The sequence below is a fragment of the Montipora foliosa genome, chromosome 13, assembly GCF_036669935.1.
Source record: "Montipora foliosa isolate CH-2021 chromosome 13, ASM3666993v2, whole genome shotgun sequence".
Classification (NCBI taxonomy): Eukaryota; Metazoa; Cnidaria; class Anthozoa; order Scleractinia; family Acroporidae; genus Montipora; species Montipora foliosa.
The window spans coordinates 12,046,489-12,053,636 of record NC_090881.1 but is presented as its reverse complement, the minus strand read 5'-3'; positions in this window follow the sequence as shown (position 1 = coordinate 12,053,636).

Genomic DNA, 7,148 nt, shown 5'->3' with positions numbered 1-7,148 from the left:
GTCAAACTTGGCTGCAAAATCCAAAGTGCAACTGCTGCCTTTGGCAGCAGTTGCACTGACGGTGAGCTTTAAATTCCTAGGGGGGGCTGCGTCATGGCTTGTCGCATGCAACTCTAACAAGTATGAGGTGTTAGTCCATAGCCAAAACAAGTCAATAGACCTCTCTATGGGAGGGTGAGGGAAGGAAATCTCCAGGTGTTGGGTAAGGCAATAAGTCTTTCATGGGATATGAAATATTACTTCTTCTGAAGTCACCTTAGTGAAGTTTGAAAGATTAGTTCGAAATATAGCAGATATATTAATGGCCTTAACTGCCTTAATGGCTGATGATATTAGCCTTTTTCTCACACATATACATTTTTTGTTTAAATTTCTAAGTTCAAGTCACAAGTTGCCAAATGGCAATGACACTCACTTCTTAAATTAAAAGATGTTGTCAATGGAAAGGTTAGAGTCTAGTTACTGACAAAATATAACCGTCCCAGCTATTCTAGTCTAATTTAAAGACAAATTAAGATACCTGGGAAGGACCCGGTTTTCATAAGATCAGCTAGATGATTTGAGGAAATTGAAGCACTTTGGTTTGACAAATAACGTCAGTGTTTGGAAGTAAAATTTTGCAACATAGGCAACATAAAGATGAGCATTGTTTAATAATTTCTTGAATTTATGTAAGACAATTGATTTCAGTTAAAGATATATCCATTGATAAAACAAGTTGTCGGATTTATGTGAGATATATAGCTGAAGTTTTGAAAACAAGGTCAAACTTGGCTGCAGAATCCAAAGTGCAACTGCTGCCTTTGGCAGCAGTTGCACTGACGGTGAGCTTTAAATTCCTAGGGGGGGCTGCGTCATGGCTTCTCGCATGCAACTCTAGCAAGTATGAGGTGTTAGTCCATAGCCAAAACAAGTCACTAGACCTCCCTATGGGAGGATGAGGGAAGTAAATGATGACCTCTAGGGTCTCAAATACAGTTAAAGATATATTGATAAAACAAGTTGTTGGATTTATGTGAGATATATAGCTGAAGTTTTGAAAACAAGGTCAAACTTGGCTGCAAAATCCAAAGTGCAACTGCTGCCTTTGGAGCTTTAAATTCCTAGGCGGGGGCTGCGTCATGGCTTGTCGCATGCAACTCTAACAAGTATGAGGTGTTAGTCCATAGCCAAAACAAGTCACTACACCTCTCTATGGGAGGATGAGGGAAGTAAATGATGACCTATAGGGTCTCAAATACAGTTAAAGATATCCATTGATAAAACAAGTTGTTGGATTTATGTGAGATATATAGCTGAAGTTTTGAAAACAAGGTCAAACTTGGCTGCAAAATCCAAAGTGCAACTGCTGCCTTTGGCAGCAGTTGCACTGACGGTGAGCTTTAAATTCCTAGGGGGGGCTGCGTCATGGCTTGTCGCATGCAACTCTAACAAGTATGAGGTGTTAGTCCAAAGCCAAAACAAGTCACTAGACCTCTCTATGGGAGGATGAGGGAAGTAAATGATGACCTATAGGGTCTCAAATACAGTTAAAGATATCCATTGATAAAACAAGTTGTTGGATTTATGTGAGATATATAGCTGAAGTTTTGAAAACAAGGTCAAACTTGGCTGCAAAATCCAAAGTGCAACTGCTGCCTTTGGAGCTTTAAATTCCTAGGCGGGGGCTGCGTCATGGCTTGTCGCATGCAACTCTAACAAGTATGAGGTGTTAGTCCATAGCCAAAACAAGTCACTACACCTCTCTATGGGAGGATGAGGGAAGTAAATGATGACCTATAGGGTCTCAAATACAGTTAAAGATATCCATTGATAAAACAAGTTGTTGGATTTATGTGAGATATATAGCTGAAGTTTTGAAAACAAGGTCAAACTTGGCTGCAAAATCCAAAGTGCAACTGCTGCCTTTGGCAGCAGTTGCACTGACGGTGAGCTTTAAATTCCTAGGGGGGGCTGCGTCATGGCTTGTCGCATGCAACTTTAACAAGTATGAGGTGTTAGTCCATAGCAAAAACAAGTCAATAGACCTCTCTATGGGAGGTTGAGGGAAGGAAATCTCCAGGTGTTGGGTAAGGCAATAAGTCTTTCATGGGATATGAAATATTACTTCTTCTGAAGTCACCTTAGTGAAGTTTGAAAGATTAGTTCGAAATATAGCAGACATATTAATGGCCTTAACTGCCTTAATGGCTGATGATATTAGCCCTTTTCTCACACATATACATTTTTTGTTTAAATTTCTAGGTTCAAGTCACAAGTTGCCAAATGGCAATGACACTGACTTCTTAAATTAAAAGATGTTGTCAATGGAAAGGTTAGAGTCTAGTTACTGACAAAATATAACCGTCCCAGCTATTCTAGTCTAATTTAAAGACAAATTAAGAAACCTGGGAAGGACCCGGTTTTCATAAGATCAGCTAGATGATTTGAGGAAATGGAAGCACTTTGGTTTGACAAATAACGTCAGTGTTTGGAAGTAAAATTTTGCAGCATAGGCAACATAAAGATGAGCATTGTTTAATAATTTCTTGAATTTATGTGAGACAATTGATTTCAGTTAAAGATATATCCATTGATAAAACAAGTTGTCGGATTTATGTGAGATATATAGCTGAAGTTTTGAAAACAAGGTCAAACTTGGCCGCAAAATCCAAAGTTCATCTGCTGCCTTTGGCAGCAATTGCACTGACGGTGAGCTTTAAATTCCTAGGGGGGGCTGCGTCATGGCTTGTCGCATGCAACTCTAACAAGTATGAGGTGTTAGTCCATAGCCAAACCAAGTCAATAGACCTCTCTATGGGAGGGTGAAGGAAGGAAATCTCCAGGTGTTGGGTAAGGCAATAAGTCTTTCATGGGATATGAAATATTACTTCTTCTGAAGTCACCTTAGTGAAGTTTGAAAGATTAGTTCGAAATATAGCAGATATATTAATGGCCTTAACTGCCTTAAAGGCTGATGATATTAGCCTTTTTCTCACACATATACATTTTTTGTTTAAATTTCTAAGTTCAAGTCACAAGTTGCCAAATGGCAATGACACTCACTTCTTAAATTAAAAGATGTTGTCAATGGAAAGGTTAGAGTCTAGTTACTGACAAAATATAACCGTCCCAGCTATTCTAGTCTAATTTAAAGACAAATTAAGATACCTGGGAAGGACCCGGTTTTCATAAGATCAGCTAGATGATTTGAGGAAATGCAAGCACTTTGGTTTGACAAATAACGTCAGTGTTTGGAAGTAAAATTTGGCAGCATAGGCAACATAAAGATGAGCATTGTTTAATAATTTCTTGAATTTATGTGAGACAATTGATTTCAGTTAAAGATATATCCATTGATAAAACAAGTTGTCGGATTTATGTGAGATATATAGCTGAAGTTTTGAAAACAAGGTCAAACTTGGCTGCAAAATCCAAAGTGCAACTGCTGCCTTTGGCAGCAGTTGCACTGACGGTGAGCTTTAAATTCCTAGGGGGGCTGCGTCATGGCTTGTCGCATGCAACTCTAACAAGTATGAGGTGTTAGTCCATAGCCAAAACAAGTCACTAGACCTCTCTATGGGAGGATGAGGGAAGTAAATGATGACCTATAGGGTCTCAAATACAGTTAAAGATATCCATTGATAAAACAAGTTGTTGGATTTATGTGAGATATATAGCTGAAGTTTTGAAAACAAGGTCAAACTTGGCTGCAAAATCCAAAGTGCAACTGCTGCCTTTGGCAGCAGTTGCACTGACGGTGAGCTTTAAATTCCTAGGGGGGGCTGCGTCATGGCTTGTCGCATGCAACTCTAACAAGTATGAGGTGTTAGTCCATAGCCAAAACAAGTCAATAGACCTCTCTATGGGAGGGTGAGGGAAGGAAATCTCCAGGTGTTGGGTAAGGCAATAAGTCTTTCATGGGATATGAAATATTACTTCTTCTGAAGTCACCTTAGTGAAGTTTGAAAGATTAGTTCGAAATATAGCAGATATATTAATGGCCTTAACTGCCTTAATGGCTGATGATATTAGCCTTTTTCTCACACATATACATTTTTTGTTTAAATTTCTAAGTTCAAGTCACAAGTTGCCAAATGGCAATGACACTCACTTCTTAAATTAAAAGATGTTGTCAATGGAAAGGTTAGAGTCTAGTTACTGACAAAATATAACCGTCCCAGCTATTCTAGTCTAATTTAAAGACAAATTAAGATACCTGGGAAGGACCCGGTTTTCATAAGATCAGCTAGATGATTTGAGGAAATGCAAGCACTTTGGTTTGACAAATAACGTCAGTGTTTGGAAGTAAAATTTGGCAGCATAGGCAACATAAAGATGAGCATTGTTTAATAATTTCTTGAATTTATGTGAGACAATTGATTTCAGTTAAAGATATATCCATTGATAAAACAAGTTGTCGGATTTATGTGAGATATATAGCTAAAGTTTTGAAAACAAGGTCAAACTTGGCTGCAAAATCCAAAGTGCAACTGCTGCCTTTGGCAGCAGTTGCACTGACGGTGAGCTTTAAATTCCTAGGGGGGGCTGCGTCATGGCTTGTCGCATGCAACTCTAACAAGTATGAGGTGTTAGTCCATAGCCAAAACAAGTCACTAGACCTCTCTATGGGAGGATGAGGGAAGTAAATGATGACCTATAGGGTCTCAAATACAGTTAAAGATATCCATTGATAAAACAAGTTGTTGGATTTATGTGAGATATATAGCTGAAGTTTTGAAAACAAGGTCAAACTTGGCTGCAAAATCCAAAGTGCAACTGCTGCCTTTGGCAGCAGTTGCACTGACGGTGAGCTTTAAATTCCTAGGGGGGGCTGCGTCATGGCTTGTCGCATGCAACTCTAACAAGTATGAGGTGTTAGTCCATAGCCAAAACAAGTCAATAGACCTCTCTATGGGAGGGTGAGGGAAGGAAATCTCCAGGTGTTGGGTAAGGCAATAAGTCTTTCATGGGATATGAAATATTACTTCTTCTGAAGTCACCTTAGTGAAGTTTGAAAGATTAGTTCGAAATATAGCAGATATATTAATGGCCTTAACTGCCTTAATGGCTGATGATATTAGCCTTTTTCTCACACATATACATTTTTTGTTTAAATTTCTAAGTTCAAGTCACAAGTTGCCAAATGGCAATGACACTCACTTCTTAAATTAAAAGATGTTGTCAATGGAAAGGTTAGAGTCTAGTTACTGACAAAATATAACCGTCCCAGCTATTCTAGTCTAATTTAAAGACAAATTAAGATACCTGGGAAGGACCCGGTTTTCATAAGATCAGCTAGATGATTTGAGGAAATGCAAGCACTTTGGTTTGACAAATAACGTCAGTGTTTGGAAGTAAAATTTGGCAGCATAGGCAACATAAAGATGAGCATTGTTTAATAATTTCTTGAATTTATGTGAGACAATTGATTTCAGTTAAAGATATATCCATTGATAAAACAAGTTGTCGGATTTATGTGAGATATATAGCTGAAGTTTTGAAAACAAGGTCAAACTTGGCTGCAAAATCCAAAGTGCAACTGCTGCCTTTGGCAGCAGTTGCACTGACGGTGAGCTTTAAATTCCTAGGGGGGGCTGCGTCATGGCTTGTCGCATGCAACTCTAACAAGTATGAGGTGTTAGTCCATAGCCAAAACAAGTCAATAGACCTCTCTATGGGAGGATGAGGGAAGTAAATGATGACCTATAGGGTCTCAAATACAGTTAAAGATATCCATTGATAAAACAAGTTGTTGGATTTATGTGAGATATATAGCTGAAGTTTTGAAAACAAGGTCAAACTTGGCTGCAAAATCCAAAGTGCAACTGCTGCCTTTGGCAGCAGTTGCACTGACGGTGAGCTTTAAATTCCTAGGGGGGGCTGCGTCATGGCTTGTCGCATGCAACTCTAACAAGTATGAGGTGTTAGTCCATAGCCAAAACAAGTCAATAGACCTCTCTATGGGAGGGTGAGGGAAGGAAATCTCCAGGTGTTGGGTAAGGCAATAAGTCTTTCATGGGATATGAAATATTACTTCTTCTGAAGTCACCTTAGTGAAGTTTGAAAGATTAGTTCGAAATATAGCAGATATATTAATGGCCTTAACTGCCTTAATGGCTGATGATATTAGCCTTTTTCTCACACATATACATTTTTTGTTTAAATTTCTAAGTTCAAGTCACAAGTTGCCAAATGGCAATGACACTCACTTCTTAAATTAAAAGATGTTGTCAATGGAAAGGTTAGAGTCTAGTTACTGACAAAATATAACCGTCCCAGCTATTCTAGTCTAATTTAAAGACAAATTAAGATACCTGGGAAGGACCCGGTTTTCATAAGATCAGCTAGATGATTTGAGGAAATGCAAGCACTTTGGTTTGACAAATAACGTCAGTGTTTGGAAGTAAAATTTTGCAGCATAGGCAACATAAAGATGAGCATTGTTTAATAATTTCTTGAATTTATGTGAGACAATTGATTTCAGTTAAAGATATATCCATTGATAAAACAAGTTGTCGGATTTATGTGAGATATATAGCTGAAGTTTTGAAAACAAGGTCAAACTTGGCTGCAAAATCCAAAGTGCAACTGCTGCCTTTGGCAGCAGTTGCACTGACGGTGAGCTTTAAATTCCTAGGGGGGGCTGCGTCATGGCTTGTCGCATGCAACTCTAACAAGTATGAGGTGTTAGTCCATAGCCAAAACAAGTCAATAGACCTCTCTATGGGAGGTTGAGGGAAGGATATCTCCAGGTGTTGGGTAAGGCAATAAGTCTTTCATGGGATATGAAATATTACTTCTTCTGAAGTCACCTTAGTGAAGTTTGAAAGATTAGTTCGAAATATAGCAGACATATTAATGGCCTTAACTGCCTTAATGGCTGATGATATTAGCCCTTTTCTCACACATATACATTTTTTGTTTAAATTTATAGGTTCAAGTCACAAGTTGCCAAATGGCAATGACACTCACTTCTTAAATTAAAAGATGTTGTCAATGGAAAGGTTAGAGTCTAGTTACTGACAAAATATAACCGTCCCAGCTATTCTAGTCTAATTTAAAGACAAATTAAGATACCTGGGAAGGACCCGGTTTTCATAAGATCAGCTAGATGATTTGAGGAAATTGAAGCACTTTGGTTTGACAAATAACGTCAGTGTTTGGAA